Consider the following 17735-nt stretch of genomic DNA (forward strand, 5'->3'; position numbering starts at 1 on the left):
GTGTCAGCCACTGGGGGGGGGGGGGTTGGCATATCCCCGCGGGAGCAGCCAAACCCTCCTGCCTTTGGCACTTGCGTGCTGTGTGGCCCTGGACACGTGCTGGCACCTCTCTGAGCCTCAGTTTTCTCATCTGTGCTATTGGGGTTTTCAAACCTTACTTTGTTCAGGGTAGTGATGAGAATGAGAGATGGTAGAGATTTGGGGCAGGGAAAAAGCAACTTCCATTTTAAAAACCAACGAGGAAGAAGCAGGGAGCAGTCATAGCCCCAGAGGCTTCTAGCCAGCCAGGTGCAGGTTCAGCCCCGCCCGTCAGGCGGCCTCCCAGAGACTGCCCAAGTCTGGTTCGGAGTCGTGGCAGAGGCTTGTTCCTATGGATGAGACGAGTGAGCATCAGCATTTGCAGGCAAAACCTTGCTTCTAGATTTTTCCCTGTCTCCTCTGTACAGTGATTATTGTAAAGGTTAAACATCAGCGAGAAGAACACCTCGCCCCGAAGGAGCTGACTTGAGCCTTGGCTCCCTGGAGGGCCTGGTCCACGCCCCCGCGCTCCCGGGGCCAGAGCCAGATTCAAAGCCGCCCTTCCGGGTTGCAAAGCCCAGGCTGTCTCTGCTGAGCCCAGTCCTGCTCTAAGACATAAAAGCTCACCTCTGTTTACAGTCACCTGCCACCCGAGGTTCTGGGGGTCACCCTGAGTGACCCCAGTCCCCAGGGAGGTGGATGCAGCCTAGACAAGCCTGTTGGGTGAGTCCCGCCACCTCCCTCACTGCCGCCCCGGCCACTGTCAGGCAGCCAGCCCGGCGGGCTGTGACATGACGCTCTCCAGTCGTAAGTCCCCCACCTTTACTAATTGAATCATATTAACTGGAGAGTAAATTGTCCATTTAATGAACATGCTAGCAAAGGAGGTCTCTTAAGGCCTTAGACCTCGCAGGCAGATTGACAATGAGGGGCACCGGGCCTGGAATGAAGCCCCGGAGGAGAGGTTTTCCAGGGATGGTTCTCAGCCCATTCAGGAGTCAGAAGAGTCCTTCTGGGGCCCATGAAAAGTGCAAAAATGCCAGTCCTCCCTCGTGCTCCCTGAGGGTGAGCATGGAGCCACAGAAGGCCTTGGGAAGTGGGACCAAAGGGCTGCTTGCTCGTCATCAACTAAATGAGTTCGTAAGGGTTCCACGGTTGGGATTTACAAACAAATGTTCATGCTCTTCCCAAGGTACTTTCCCCTTGGGAGCTGGGAGCAGGCAGGGAGGGAGAGGGGTGCAAGCTTTTCTGCTGCGAAGAAGTGAGCCCGAGCCTAGCGCTGCCCCCGGCCTTGCGGGTGGGGGACGTGGATGCAGCCGGGGTCCCAGCGCCTGTGTCCTTGCCCTTCGGCCCCAGCAGGGCTCTATTGCACCTTAGCTGATAGGATGCAGCAGACGCGGCGCCACCAGGGTTTCCAAGGCTAAGTCATAGACGGGGGTACAGCTGTCACTGGGCACTGTCTCTGGGACTCTTCCCGGGGAGCCAGCCTCTGTCCTGTGAAGAGTCCAGGAGGCCACATGGAGGTGTTCCAGCTCATGGCCCAGCTCAGTGATCAGCCGGCAGCCAGCATCTCCCCCAGACGTGAGTGGGGGAGCCTGCAAATGTCCAGCCTCCAGCCTTCACGTCCCCACACTGGGGCCTCAGACGCCATGGAGCAGAGACCAGCCAGCCCCTCTGTGCTGTCTCCCAGTATGCACACGTATGCGCGTGCACACACGCACGCACATGCATGTGCGTTCCTCCCGACAGCCCTCACCAGAGCTTGTCTTCCTTCTGTTCTCTGCCCCAGCCACGCCCCTGGCATGTGATGTGATGGGGTCTGGATGTGAACCTGGGCTTGCAGACCCCACAGCCCACCCCTGTACCCCGCCCCCACCCCCCCCACCCGCCGTTTCCGAGAAGACCCACGTTCCTCTCTGACATCTGCTTCAGCTGCTCGACAAGCCCCCTCTCCTCGGTCCACAACCCTGTCTGGATTGTGCTCCCACTTATTTATTTAAACCCTTTTGAATCAATATCTATTCTCTGCCGCCACTTGGGATAATAAGTTCCATAAATCAAATTGGCAAGCGTGTCCTGAGCCCCGCGGAGGATGTCTCATAGGCTGAGTGCCACGGGGAGTGGCTGTGAGTGGCCCTTGGTCCTCCACAAACATGTGGGGACCTACTGTGCGGAGGCTCGGAATAGGTCACCATGCTGAGGTGGGCCAGGCGTGGCCCCTTCCCTGTGGGGAAGGAAGGATGCATTTTTTTCTACCTGCAAAAAAGACACAACAGAAAAACTACAAAGCTGTCTTTAAGGAGGAGAGGGTAATAAAGGGCGGAGGAAGTCACAGTGAAAGACTGTTCAGTAGAGCCGAGAGGACAAAGCATAAAACAGGACTGCTAAATGTCAACATTGGGATTAAATGGCAAGACGGGAACAGGACGAGGTTGCCCCCTGCGAGTGAAGGGATACCTGCCTGCTTTCTCCTGTGATTCTTAAAGCCATAGCTCCCCTTCGCTTAGCGACAAGGTCTTTCAGCCTGCTATAACGCGCACGTCATTGTAAGCAGCGTGAAGTTTTCCTTGAAACAAGGAGGAGCATAAATAAATGAAGAGCTCTGCTGTCCACGTGGGCAGTGAGGTCGTTTCTTCACATCTTTTCCTCCTGCAGAGTCCGCCCAGCTCACCGTGGAAAAGCCGGGCATGAGAGGCGCGCAGGGACAGAATGAGGCACAAAGATAACCCCGCCACTTGGAGGGCCTGGCTGGCAAAGGGGTGGGGGTGAGCGTCCTTCCCAACCCTCCTAAAAGAATGCAGGCTTCTCTCCCTCCAGCAGGCACACCCCTCTGCCCCACCAGCTAGGGACTCGGTCCTGGGGTCCTCCCCTCCCCTCCTGGCCCCTCGGCCAGGCCAGTGCCCTGATGTCACAGGCTCAGAGCACAGTGGGTGGTTCCTTGTGAGCAGTTCCCCCCTCTGTAGGTTTACATTTATTCACGCGCCTCTGTAGGTTTACATTTATTCATGCGCCGTTCCCCATGAACTGGGCTCCCCACTGGAGGGTGAGCTCCGGAGATCTGCGGCAAGAGCTGTTCACAGTCACACAACTAACACCTGAAGGAATAAATGGAGAATCTTGGGTTTTATAATTGTTTCATTTGAGAAAAAGAAATCTCTTGCTTCAAAAAAAAATATTTTTCCACCGCCTTAACTATTTTCAAGTGTGCAGTTCGGTAGTGTTAACCAGATTTGCATTGTGGTTCAGCAGCTCTCTAGAACTTTCTCATACGGCAGAACTGAAACTCTCCACCCGCTGAACGACTCCCCATCCCCCCCTGCCCCCAGCCCCTGGCTCCACCATTCTACTTCCTGTCTGTGTATGAGTCGGACTGGGTCAGACGCCTCATAGAAACGGAACCAAACAGTATTTGTCCTTTTGTGTCTGGCTTACTTCACTTGCCATAACGTCCTCAAGGTTCATTGATGCTGTAGGGCACACCCGGAAAGAAATCATGTGCTTTTTATTGTAACGGAATATTGTAGCTGTTTTCCCAGACTGTAAAACATTTTTTAAAAGGTTGTACAGTATTCCATTATATGGGCGAACCATAGTATATTTGATCGAAGCTATGTTGTTGGCTATTTAGCAACGGTGCTTGTTGAGGGGACCCCAGAGTTGCCCCTGCTGGTCAGTGGATCTGTTGGTTCCACCTCCGCCGCCACCCTCACCGCGCCCGGTATCATTTCTCATGAACTGACAGGTACGAGGGAGACTGGACCTTTAAGGATGCAAGTTAGGGACCAGATCCTACGGACAGAGATGAGAGGGCCGTAGAAGTGGAAGAAGGTCGCAGGTTTCGATGTTTTAGCCCTGACCGAGTCTGATTCTAGCCTTGGAAAGAGAGAGACAGAGAACGGTAGGTGGGAGCCGAGAGAACTCCTTTCCGGGACAGCCTGTGGGAATTGGAGCATCGGCAGTGCCACTTTGCGGCCCAGGTGACAACGTGGTTCTTCCCGCATCGGCTTCACCTGGCTCTGGGGGAGGGGGGGGGAAGGGGGATGAGACGGAGGGCTCACAGTGACACTGTGGGCCTGGGCACTGGCCCCCCAGGAAGGGAGCCTGCCTCATCACTTTCGGCAGCGGCAGCAGGGGCGGGGCACGCTGTGCCGGACCTGGCTCGTTCTGGCTCCGTGAGACCCTTCGCCCGGCCTGTTGTTAAGCCCCTGGGAGCTGGAAATCCGCCATGGTGGGAGTGTTTATACCATGGCAATCTAATACACTGCAAATCGGCGCTTTTGCTTTTCGGAGGACTGGTTTTCCAGCATGACTGCGGAGCATGCACAGAAACTGGGAAATGTGAAGAGGTTTTAGGAATCACAGACAAAGGTGTGGACAGGGACGGGGGGACAGGGAAGCCCAGAGACTGTTCCCTGAGGGCTGGCCACATAGGGCCGAGGGACGAGGGGAAGGAGCCATGTCCAGCTATACCACTTCGAGCCACCGTCCAATGCCGTAGCCACTAACAGCGCGTGGCTGTTGAGCACTTGAAAAGTGACTGGGGTGAGCAGAGAGCTGAATTGTTAATTTTATCTAATTTTAATTCATTTAAACTTAAGGAGCCACGTGTGGCTGGTGGTCACCTTTTGGACATCAGCGAGCCACAAGGTGGTAGCCACTTCATTGCCTGGCATTGCCTTGTTGTTCGTTACGTCACAGCCCATCTCAAGCAGGTCCTGGGGGACTCTCGGAACACCCTCTGCGCCTCGGCCTGGGGAGGGGCTCACTCTGAGCCAGGATCCCGGAGGGAAGCTGCCCTTGCACCTGAGGCTGGTGTTTGGGCTGCCCCAGGGCCGGCGGCCCCAGCAGCTGCTTCCTGCAGACACTCAAAAAGCCAGACAGAGGTTTTCTTATTCCCTTTTGACACACAGTAGTGAAAATGTTGTCTGTCATCCATAAATAATAAGATCGCTCCTGCAAAGTTCAAGGTCTGCATTCACTCTCAGAGCAAAGACTGTTACAAGCTTCCTAGAACCTTGTCTAGGAGTTAACAGCATAGGTTTGAACTGTGTCTGCTCTCAGGGGACAGAATCTCCCGGAAGACCCTGCCTCTAGGGAGGGAACCGTGGAGGCATTCAGGAGCTGGGTTTTGTTGTTTTTCTAAGTCACCATTTATGGAGAGTTTTCTCCACGCCAGACACCATGCCAGTCCCTGCACTTACCTCACTGCGTTAGTTTCTAGGGCTGCCGTGACAAATTGCCACAAACTGGGGGGCTTAGAGCAACCAAAGTTGATTCTATCACAGCTCAGGAGTTCAGAAGTCCCAACTCAGGGGGTCAGCAGGGCAGTGTCCCCTACGGAGGCCCGAGAGGAGGATCGCTCCTCGTCTCTCCCAGCTTCTGGGGGCGCCAGGTGCTCCTTGGCTTGAGGCTTCCTCTGTCTCATGTCCCTTCTCCTCTTCTGTCTTAGGAAGACAATCATTGTTGCACTCAGGATCCACTCGGGGTGATCTCAAGATCCTTAACTTACTGACGTCTGCAAAGCTCCTTTGTTCACATAAGGCCATGTGCATGGGCTCTGGGAATTTGGACGTGGACATGTATATAGGGGGCGGGGGCAGGCGGTGCACCATTCAAACTGCTACACTCATTTAATCTACGTAATAACCCTGAGAAGGGGGTGCATTAGCCCAGGTGGTTTAACTGTTGCAACAGCTTCAAGCTTTAACAAGCTTTTAATGACTTTATTCAGTAACAGCACATTTCTCCCTCCTGGACAGTCCAGGGTGTGTGCTTGTGGGTGGATGTATTGTTTTGAGGGTCTGTGGGGTGACTACCCAGAAAGCCCTGAGAACGGTGCCTAAGGCACAGGAGATGCGCAGAGGCTTGGAGTGAGTATCCGAGAGGTCAGCTACAGTACCCAACCAGCACTTTTCCAAGGACTGTTTTGCTGATGGCCAAATTTGAATCCACAGTATTATCCAATTTTGCATTTTTTTTGTTCTAAACTCCATTATAACCACCAGAAGGCCAGGAAAAGCCACCAGGGGCCCGTGAACCCCCACCAGCCATCCTGCCTTGTCAGCCTGGCCTGTGCAGGTCCCCCAGGTCCTTCACACAGGGCATTGCAGACACAACACTGGGGCACCTGCACGTCCTTCCCCCACCCAGAAATGGAAAAGGAAAGCTGGTGCTTCTTTTTTAAAGAAAGGTATTTTAATAGGCCCTGTGGAAAGGGAACAGAAGTTGTTTCTCTAGACTGCGTGCTGAGCCCAGAGGTCAGGGCGGGGTTAATAAGGATGCTATAAATGCACACTGTGGCCCATGTCTCTTTGGGCAGCGTGCTCTGGTTTTGGAGGAAGAGAGTGCATTAAATTATGCTGGGGAAATATACATGATTCGAATAAGGATAAAAAGATAGAACCCAGCGGAGGTTGAATGAACTGCAGTGAATCTGTCGGACGGACGTTGGGGTGGGCTGTCCACAGCTGCGTAGAGGTGCCTGGGTGGGGTACGGGTGGGGGGCCATGAATCAGGGCCCAAACCGAGGCGTGTTCACTCCCGAGTTGGGCCTTGTTAGGTGTACTCATGCCCTATGAGGGGGCTTTTTGGGCTGTGTTCCTGGGATCACAGACTATTCTGTTTATCAGACTTACTGTCACAGCCAACATGCACCCGGGGACCGATCATTAAGCATCGTCCCTGTTCCAGACCCCAACGGGCGCTGGTGGTTCCGAGGGGAACAGAGCTGGCTCGGGGCTTTCCTCAAGGGCACATGGACACACTGCGTGGCCAGTGGGGAGGGGATGCTAACTGACCGCGGTGTCCATGGGCCTGTGCGGGGCTGGAGCGTTGGCTCGGTGTGGCCCTCTGGCCCTGTCAGGGGGCCAGCGTGATGATGAGGACAAGGCTGAGGCTCAGAGAGGTGTAAATGCGGAGCTACGGCGCCGAGGCCTTGATTGGGCAGAGAACACAGCATCGTGGAGGAGGGCTGTTTAAAGGGGGGAGCCGCCACATAAGAGGAGCTGCTCAGTGGGGTGTCCGGCCGTCCGGACCCACACAGAGAGGCAGCTGCACTAAAAAGGCCTGAAGAAAACTGCATGCTCATAAACAGCGATTTTGTCCAATCAGTGGGATTCTGAACAATTTTCAGTTTCTTCCTTTTGCTGGTCTAGTGTCTAATTGTCCTACAATGAGCATGTACTACATTTGTAATAAGGAAGAAACCCAATAAAGGTTATTGGATAAAAGAATAAACAGACGTAAATCATCCTCTCCTGAGGAATTAGTGAGCATGTTCTTCCCCGACAATCAGGGCGACAGTGGCTTTGTCAGAACCTTCTTCTGTCTCCCAGGATCCACTCTTCAGCCAATGGGGAGGTGACGCAGGTATCACAGGAGGAGCGAGCGTGAGGTCAGGGTGCACATTCAGCTGGTTCCCTCTCTGAGGTTGCCTGGACAGAAGGTCCCTTTCAAGGTGGCCGGCTGTCCAGCCCCTGTCGTTTCCTGGGTTCTGGTGACCTCCCCTTCCCGACATAGGGAGGGCAAGAGTTCTGCCCCTTAGCCCCAGTCCCCATCCCTCCCTGCGTTTCCTCTACGCCCCTTTGACACCACTCTCCCCAGTCCTTTTGTGAATAGACCCTCCCCAAATTACCCAGATGCGGTGTGACACCTGTCCCCAGTTGTGAATCTCACTGATACACATTCAGCCTATTTGCTTCTTCTTTCTTTCAGTCCCAATTCTCTGAAAGAAGATGTTTCTCAAACTGACCTGTCCAACTTGACCTTATATCCTGGTGTCTGGTCTTGCCTACTGGGCATCTTCATTTGGACAACCAGGGGACTCCTAAAACTCACTAGGCCCATAACAGGACGTTAAAGTTGATTCCCACACTAAATTCTTTCTTCTTTTCCGGGAGTACCACCTTCCATTCCCCATCTATCCAAACCTCAGAATTATCTCTGTCTCCAGCTCCTGCCCGTCACAACCCATCCATGCCCCGAGGCTACGAAATCAACCCCAACAATGTCTTTTTCAAACACCCCTTCGTACCATTGTTCCATTCCCATCCCCACCCCCACATCCAGGCCTCCCGACAGTTCCTATTGCCTCCTGTCTCCTCCCCATCGGCCTCCCCACCTGTGGGCTGTGTTATGTGTGACTTCCAACAAAGGGTCCTTGAGATACAGTTCCGATCCTATCCACTCCCCTACTCCCAAACCAGTGCCAATGGGACCAAGCGCAAAGTCCCCAGCCTTCTATCCAGAGCCTTTGAAAATTCTTTTCAGCGTGGTTTCTCACCCACCCCACCATTAACAACCTTCTCTTTAAATGAACTTCGTATGAAGGACCATTGAGTCCTTATACAGAAACGCCACCCTGTCCACAGGCCTTTGCTCACGCCGGGGCCTCTGCTGCACCACTGTCCCCCTCTTTTCCAGGTGTTCTCCAGGGACTCCTCAGTATCATCTTGTCCACACGTGTCCCCACCTTGGCCTTCATCCCACAAGGGCCCATCTCCTCCTCTCCCATCCTGTAGCCCTATGTCTGCATGCCTTTCCTGGAAGGGGTCATTTCCATTTGTAATCTGGGTGTGTGTCCTGGTTAAGACTATGACGTCCTTGAGTCCAGTGGCCTTTTTTGTTGGTCTCTCTACCCATGAGCTCAGCCGAAGGTCCGGGGGGGCCAGAGCAGGTACAGCGTCCTTGTGGTTACTGAATGAATGGGTGTCTGGCTCTGAGGTATAGCGACGTGTGAGTGATGGGAGGAAGCAGGGCCCAGCCGCAGCAGGCTCCATGGCCTATCTCCGCAAAGGCAAATCCCAGCCGGTCCCCAGGAGGGTGTGGGTGCAGAGACCCCAGAGAGGTCCGGCGGTGCCACAGCAGACGGGGAGCTGTGGACCATGGCAGGGCCACAACGTCATCAGCCATGGGGGCTGTGACCAAGAAGGCGGAAGAACAAAGCTGGGGGGAGAAAGTAAATGGCCCGTATCCCTCCCTGCCCAATGCTGTCACTCTGCCTGACCACCCCCAACTTGGATGCTACCCTTGGAAGAAGGAAGGAGACGGATAGAGCTCTGGGTTTACGTGTAATTCTGAAATTACTGAACTTACCTGAAAATGATGAGGTTGGGGTTTTCTGCTTCAAGGAGAAGTGGAGCTTGGAGCGAGAAATTACGTGCAGTTATAGAAGAGAAAGTCACTGTCTCTCATCTCTGAGTTGGGATCCTTTTATATATAAAATTGTGCACATGCCAGTGCTCAGTATGCGTGACCTCATTGAACTGGGGGGTGGGGATGGGAACGGGACGTATACGTCACCGCTGTAACTGAGACTGACGAAGGTGCGGCTCATAACTGCATGGGGACACAGGCCCGAGTAACTGGCATGTGGCTGTCCCATAGCCAACCCTCCCAGCGCCCACATGAGAAGGTAACACTGGTTACCAGTGCTCAGAACGGTTAAGTCATTCTACCAGAATGAACGGGGAAGCCATAGTTCAAGCCCAGGGGCCTCTGGCCAAAGCCCACGTGCCTTTCACTCTGTGTGGGCCCTCACCTGCCTGGGTCTGCCCAGCAGCCTACCGCCCCCTTCCCGCCTGCTTCGTTCTCTCTTCTCTGGCCCACAGAAAAATAATACCAGGTATGAAATTTAAAATTTTCTAGTAACCACATTAAAAAGGAAATGGAAACAGGTGAAATCAGTTTTAATATTGTATTTTATTTAAGCCAATAGATCCAAAATAGTATTATTTCAACATGTAGCCAATAGAAACCAGTGATCCATGAGTGAGTGTACATTTTTTTCCTCGCTATGAAGTCCGTAAAATGGGTGACCGTTTTACCCCTACGGCGTCTGTCAGTTTGTACCAGCTGCGCATGGCTGGGGGCTGGCTGCCTCAGCACAAGTGCCGCCGGGTCTGAGGGGCAGGCCCTGGGAGAGCAGGTGGCAGGCGCGCTGCCATCTAGTGGACGATGCTCCTAGACAACCACCTCCAACAAAACCAGCGGCATCTGGGGTAACCCGGCGATCAGGTTCAGGGTTAGCTCCCCAAGAGGGAGACCATGCTGGGAGGGGCTTTTGTGACTGAGTTGGTCCCCACAGAGCACACTGAAGACACGCTCTTAGCAAACCTTGATCATGGTTCGCTCTTGTTTCCTAATCACAGAGAAGACTTAGCAGAAAACGATGCTGGTTTTCAGAATGCAGCTTATCACAGCCTTTGCAAAAGGCAGAATTCCTTCCTCTCACACCAGTTTTACGGTGTGGCGCCCATGTGAGAAATTACACAGCCTCTCTTTTAATCCTTGGTAAAAATCGGTTTCTTCCTGCTGTACGTTTCACACTGACGCTGGGTGGGGTTATGCAAGGATTCCAGTTAGCCAATGTTTTTTCCAAAGTGAATCCTTGACTGGGGATCTGTAATGGGGGCTGATGTGAGTCTAGACTTCTGAGCTTCCCCACGGTGGAGGGGGACTTTGAACATGCTTTGTGTGAATAAAATGATGCCCCTACCTCATCCAAGGCAGGGGTACTGGGGCTGAGATGGCTTGGCAGGTGGGGTGCTCGCTGCGGGGGCATTGAGCCTGTTCTCAGCACTGTTCTTGATTCAGTGCTGGGCTTTGTGCAGACAGAGACGCGGCTTCTGCCTTTAAGGGGATACAGTCTTCTCAAGGGAGACATGAAAAACAACCCTAGAAAAACAGTAATAAGAAAGGCAAACAGCATCATGAGAGCATGCAGGGGCATCCGTGCTTACACTGCAGCTCGGTGTGGAATGCAGACAGGACCCAAAGCAAAGAAGAAGGTGAGAACGGGAGCTTGCTTCCAGTCTTAGCCTGCCACCCCTGGCTGTGTGACCATGTCTCAGTAGCACAACCTCTCTGGTCCTCAGCTTTGTCATCTCCTACTTAGCAATGGAAAATCTCAGCAATTTATACTTCTAGGGCGGGGAGCCAAGGAGAAGGAAAAGCTACACGTCCAGGAATCCCAGTGACTGGCTCAGGGAGAGGAGGGAGAATGGGTGCTCAGCCGGAGGGAAGAAGTGGGCTGGGATGTCCGCCTCCTCCGTTCCAGGGAGGGTTAGAGAATGTGCCATTCAGAGGCAGGAAGCCAGCCTCACTTGTTGACTTACAGACTCTAGAATTCTTTGGGATAATCCAGAAGAACAGCTCTCAAAGAGATTTTTACAGAATGCTGGTGCTTCATGGTGTTAGTAGACATTTACCAAAACAGACTTCTGTGCCATAGGACTTTTCAGAACCTTTAATTTTCTGACTTTCCCAGAGGGCAGTGAGTACACAGAATTCCCCAGAATTACTGAGTGGTGGAATCCTTTATTTTAAAGGGACGTCACTTGGAAGTGTTCCAGGGAACACGCTTTAGGAAACACTGCTCTAGTCCAACTCTGTTTTTTGTAACTGATAGGGAAATCACGGCCCAGAAGAGGCAGGAGACAAACCCCAAGGTCCACAAAGACAGTGGCAGAGCCGAGACTGGAATTTCAGTTTTTTGACACCAGTACTCAGCAAATTTTCTTTACATTTTCCATTCATATTATATTATTGAAAACATACAAAAAGATCTACAGAATTATACACGATATCCATGTGCCACCACCCAGCTTAAGAAATAAAGCATTGCCAAGACAGTAAAACCCCCCAGTGTACCCCTCCTCATGCCCCCCAGGGGTCCCCTGATCTTGAATTTGGTGACATGATTTATGAAAGTGCTGATGGAATTTCCAGTAAACTCTATCATCTTAAGAGAATCGTCTTAGCATTGTCCATGGTTTGCAAGTTGTGACAGTCTCAAAATTAAAAACAAAAATCAAGTATCCACTGGGGCCAGAAGAGCAAAGATTAAAAGCCCACCCTGAGGACCCTCGGGTAACCTGTAGCTCCAGCGGGTCAGACAAATGCTAGGAATCTGTGAACTTGCTCATTTGTAAACGGGCCCTTGGCATGGTTTATTCATTCTGCTACATGTGGGGGTGTTTCTTGCTTTATTCTGTGTGACACAGTCATAGCATAACTTCACTGTATCTCCCCCCACCCCATCCACAGGCCAGATGGGGAGCCGGGTGTGTATAAATGTTTAATTGTGGAACAGTAGAAATATTTGCTTTCAGTAGCTGGAAGCTACCGAATGGAGGTAGTGCTGTCTATGCCAGAGTTGCCAGACTTCATTCTAATGAGAACGGAAATAAAGGCTGATTAAATCAAATTCCCCACAGTGCAGAACCACTTAAATGAATGTTTCATATTGTTTGCATGATGCTTTTAAAATGTAACAGCTGCTTATGTAACCATTGCGCTGGACATAAATCATTCACTGCCATCACGCTGTCAGCAACACTCGGCTCCTTTCCTTCTGCTGCTGACATTTTCACTTCAAGGAGACTCTTCCGACAGGCCCTTTGGGTCCCCCCCCCCCCTTTTTACCCTGTGCCGGTCAGGAGAAGCGGGATGTGGAAGGAGAGGCAGGGATGAGGCCCAAGCTTATCAGGGGTCTGCGTTGTGTGTGCCGTCGCGCCGGCGTTTTCATGTTTCATCCTCAACCACAAGGTGGCGACATTCCCGTTTCGTAGGTGGGGGTACTGAGGCCTATGGAAATGAAGGAACCTGCCCAGGGCTCCCTAGTAAGTAACGGGGCTTGTACGTGAACCCAGGTCTGTCTGAGCCTCAGCATATCACACAAGGCTGTCTGAGGACAAAAGACACATCACCCCTCCAAACGCCACACACCTCATGCATGTGGCAATGGTGAGACCAATGAAGGGCAGGGCAGGACTCGGAACCAGGGAATCCTTTGGGCTCGGGCAGGGTGATGATGATCTGAACTCCAATTCCTGGGCCAGCAGCCTAGTCCAAGCCCTCATCATGTCTCACCTGGTCACTGTAACGGCCTCCTCTGGCCTCCCGGCCTCCGTTCTCGCCCCCTCAGTCCATCATTCACTCAGTAGCTTGAGTCATCTTCCAAAAGCCTTCCACTGAGCCCAAGGTCATGTGCTGGTGACTTCCCTTCCTTGCCCCAGACTCTCCACATACATGTTCCTTCAGCCACGTCAGCCACGGGAGGGTCCATTTTAAAACCGAGGGCTGAGGCAGCTCTGGCACGCTCCTTGCTAAAAGCCCCCCGTGAGTCCCGCGTCTACAGGACAGAAATCCAACTTTGGCATGCTGCCGCCCAGCCCCAGCCTCCTGTCACTTCCTTTCTTCTCCTTCTGACACATATTCTTATGCCCCAGGTAACAGCACATTGGAACGCTTGTTATTCCCTCCCTGGAAGGCTTTCATTTGAGTTGTTCTATTTGCCCAGCATTGCTTTCCTCTGGCCCTGGTTGGCACACTCCTACACGCCCTTCAAAGCCCAATTCATTTGTCCCCTCCAGGACAACTATTCCACCTGAAGGAGATTACATTGTTACTTCCTTGCTCCTATCATGCCCTGTGTGGCTAATGCAACACGTATTATTGTTTGGTGTTGGCGGCTTTCCAAAACCATCGTCTCTGCCTGAGGACTGGGAAGTCCTGTGAGACCAGCACCTTGGCAGCCCTGTGCCCGAGCAAGCACTCTGTAAACGCTCACCCGTGCCAGAGGCTCGCGCTGGGAGTCCCGGCTCCCTGTCAGGGAGCAGCGAAGGACTGAGCCAGAGAAGAGTTGCCAGGTGGATTATGGGAGGGGAGGTGTCGTTTCTGGTATACAAGTGACCCAGCAATAGTAGCTGTAGCCGTTATCATTACCACTGGTGCTGTGTCATTACTGGATCTCAGCCCTTCCTTTAACTGGCGTCTTCACTAGTCCCAGAGGGGAGGCGCCAGCCTGCCTCCTGCTTCCCAGAATTTGCTCATGTCCAGGCAGAACCTGTCCCACTGGTGGGAGGAGAGGAAAGGGGCCATCTCGCTAAAGGTCCCTCTCCCCCCGCAGGCCAGTCTCCTGGCTCATTCCACCAGCAGATGCTGGCAAAGCAGGTCCAACCTCCAGCCTCCGAATTAGAGGAACGGGTTCCAATGAGGGGGCCTGCCAAGAGTGGCCTCGTTCTACAGGCACTTGGGTTGTGAACTGAAGAGAGCGTTAACACTTACAGCATCACTGCTGTCTTCCCGGGCCGGCCACTGCCAGTCCCAGGGCCACTGCCTGTCACCCGGCGCCGGTTTTTCCATTTATTCAGCAGGTGTTGGTAAAGCAAGTAAGGACCGTGTGGGCCTTACGCTCTGTGCATTTGGTAGCGGAAGAAATACCCATCGATTCGTTTGTTCTGGAAACCAAGTATTAGACTCTGGGTTGATGCAAAATCTCTTTTCTAGTTATATACCTCTCCTTTCTCTCATTGAGAAAACAGAAAGGGCTCCAATCCAAGAGGCCTGCTCACAGCTGAGACCCCTGCTGTGCAAGCCCCCGGGGCCCTGGAAGTTCAAGGCTCCATCATTTGGGGTCCATGAGGGCATTGAGTCTGCTGAAGCTGGGCTCCCCAGAGACCCGATTCATGGGAAGCCAGGTTCCCACTATTGCTAGTATGAGTCAGCGGTCCGGAGAAGAGGAAGCAATATGTGTGTGTGTGTGTGTGTGTGTGCAGACAGAATGGTAGATGTAAAAAAGGACATTTATTATAGGAATTGGCTCGCATGATCATGGAAGCCGAGAAGTCCCTCCATCTGCCACCTGCAGACTGGGGACCCAGGAAAGGGGAGATGTAAGTCAGTGCAAGTCCAAGACCTAAGATTCGGGGGCCCATGGTGCTAGTCCCAATAGGAGTCTGAGAGCCCAAGAACCAGGAGCACCAGGCAGGAGAAGCGGGTGTCTCAGCTCAAGCAAACAGAGCAAACTCATTCGCCCTCCCTCTGCCTTTTTGTTCTGTCCGGGCCCCAAACAGATTGGATAATGCCCACTGCTTGCTCGGTGGCTCATGAAATTAACCATCACACCAGCCAAGGCTCTGCCACCTACCCTGCAGCACCCACATCCTCAGCATCTTTCTGAACGGAAGGAGATTAGTCCCTCTTTTTTTTCTCCCATTTCTCCCCAACTTTCTGGGCTCCTGGCGCTACTCGCTTCTCCAGGCATCCCAACTCTCTTCTCAGAGGCCGAGGCCCCGGAGGGAAGATTCCATCTCGCAGTGGACTTTTGTTTGACCTCAACAGTGATTTTTATTTTTTTTTCTCCAAATTAAGCCATTTTTCAAAAGCTGATATTTCCATAGATAAATGCAGGCTGCTGGCTCCTCTTTGAAAGGAGGGCCGTCTGACCGTCTGGACTCATGGAGAAAGAATCAGATAGAACTAAAGGTCAGGATTTTTCCATAACCACCCTTCCTATCCCCCACACCCTCCCTGCACTCATCTGTATCAGATCTGAAGCTGGCAAGTGTACATTTTAGGAAATAGGATCGCAGTGAGTCACCCTAAAGCGCCCCCAGGATCAGACAGTGAGTCACCATTCACAGGGACCACCTTAAAGACCATTAAGCTCTTCACCTGAATTCTGTAATTAGATCCTCACAACAACCTGTGAGGAAGGGATCACTCTCTCCATTTTAACATGGCACCTCCACCACCTCGGGATGGCCTGGTAGCTGAAGTCCAGTTTCAAGGGGACGTCGCCTCTGTTGAGGGCTCTGTGTATGCTAAATGCACCAAGTTATTCCACTTAACATTTACAAACCCTGAGAGGCAGGGATGTGATTATTATTTTACAGATGAGGAAGGGGAGGCTCCGAGTCTCCCAGCTCATCCAGGGCAACGTTGGGGACCCCCTCCCAGGCCTGTCTGGCTGCAGAGACCCCTCATCCCCAGCCTCTGCATTGCTCTCCATCTAGAGGCGCCCCCTGTTGGCCTCAGCTCTCCTTTCCTGGCCTGGACGCCTTGCCCGGGGCCACATCGCTTTGGACAGAGAGGTACAGAGCATTGTGCGCATCTTGAGCAGGGCAGTGCCAAGGCTAAGAGCAAGAACCAAGGAACCAAGTCCTGGGTTCAAATCCTGCTCCACGCTTTACTGACTGTGGGACCTCAAGCTATTGGTGGAGTCTGTTTTTGGTTTTTGTCTTCTATAGCAAGGGGGTAATATAATACCTTCCTTCCTCCTAAGTTTGTGGTGAGGACTAAATAAGTAACCAACTAAATGTGTGTGTGTGTGTGTGTGTGTGTGTGTGTATACACATACATATGTATATACACACACGTGTCTGGAATAGTGTTCAGTCAATGCCAGGTACTATCAGTATTATCCCAATGATCCCAAATCAAGAGGCACCCAGATAGGGTGCTGTCAAACCCCACCAGAACGGGCAGTTTTAGGAGGGCCCGGCATCCTGGCTCAGGCAGGATGTGCGCTGTGGGTGCCCAGGCAGGAAGCCTCTGCGGCAGGAGGGGCAGCCCCAGGGGCCAGGACTGACAGGGAGGGTGGAAGGACTGCCGCGCTTCCTGGCTGAGGGGCGCGTTCAGCTCCCGGCCGGCCTTGGACGCCCCTGATGTGGGCCCGTCTGGGCTGGAGTGGAAGTGGCCACAGTCCTGCTTAGACAATTGCCCCTGGTGCCCTGGCCTGAGGCCCAGAGGGCCGTGGGAGGGGCCCTGGCAGCTGTGCCCAGTATCACCAGTGGCCGGCAGAGGGCGGCACAGGCCACAAGCTGGCCGGCCTCTGCCACCAGCTCTTTTTCTTCCAAGCGACACTTTAGGACCACATTCAGCCTCTTGACTTCAGTGTCTCCATCCTCTTCCCTGCAGACTGGAAAAGTTCTAAATGCTTCTCACAGGCAGGAGGCACCCCCCGCCCTAATCCCCCAAGTTCCAGGTCTTTCTGGATTCTGCTAGCTGTGCAGAAGTTTCACTGCAAACCAGAGCAAGCGCTTGAACTCCCGTGCCAGAGCAGAGGGTCCCGGACAGCTCACCCCAGAGTCTCAGCTTCCGCCTCTGTCCAGTGGGGCTGGGAGGGTCTTTGTTATGGTGCTTTTGTAAGTTCACTGCGTGTGGGCACTGAGCTCCGCCCTTGGCATCTCTCCCAGGAGGAGGAAGTGCCGCGTGCTGCTGAAGGTCACAGCTACACATACTCCTGTGGACATCGGAGATAAAGCCCCTACCCTGCGCCTCCCCCCCCCCCCCACAGTGGGACACAGGAGAAGGCTACACAGTGCTCAGGAAAGAGCACTGCTGTTCCTCATGATATATTCTGCAGAGACCCCCAGAGGACGCTCCCTGGCCCTGGCCTATTACTCTCCCTTCCCCTCATCACATCACCTTCCTGCTTCCACCCCCAGGGAGCCCCTCACTACCTAAGCACCCCATCCCCACCCCCAGGGCCTGCAGGATGCAGTAGGGGCTGCCTCCACCTCCCTGGGACCCACACCCTGTGCCTACCCCCCAGCACACACCCCTCCGCCGGCCAAGGCCCTGTCTGCCTCATCTCCATTCTGTGTTAAGTGCAGAGTTCTGGAATCTTCACAAGCAACCCAGGCCATTCTGAGACCCAGAGTTAAAGCCCCACTGCTCTGGGCTCCCAGGCTGGGAAATGGTATTCCAGAACAATTAATTAAGGCCAGTGAAGGGGACAGGAGAGCCATTATGCAAACACAGGGCCATTCAAGGCTATTCATTTCCAGGAGAGAATGCCATGCAGGTCCAGGTAAAGAATGCAGCGTATCAGCCTAGTCAGAAGGCCGCTCCCCACGGGGCCAATTCCTGCTCAGCCGGACCAGCAGAAGGGCCTCAGCAGCCACCTCAGAGAGTGACAGGTCTCACACTGG

The 17735-nt window shown here is 53.3% G+C and overlaps 1 protein-coding gene across 1 annotated transcript in view; it reads left to right on the forward strand.

Annotated features, from left to right (window-relative positions):
- KCNIP1 (potassium voltage-gated channel interacting protein 1) overlaps positions 1-17735 on the forward strand; it is a 239932-nt gene that overhangs the window by 26137 nt on the left and 196060 nt on the right. The window lies entirely within an intron of this gene.

Source organism: Furipterus horrens, unplaced genomic scaffold, assembly GCF_987537825.1.
Source record: "Furipterus horrens unplaced genomic scaffold, mFurHor1.1.pri manual_scaffold_10, whole genome shotgun sequence".
Lineage (NCBI taxonomy): Eukaryota > Metazoa > Chordata > Mammalia > Chiroptera > Furipteridae > Furipterus > Furipterus horrens.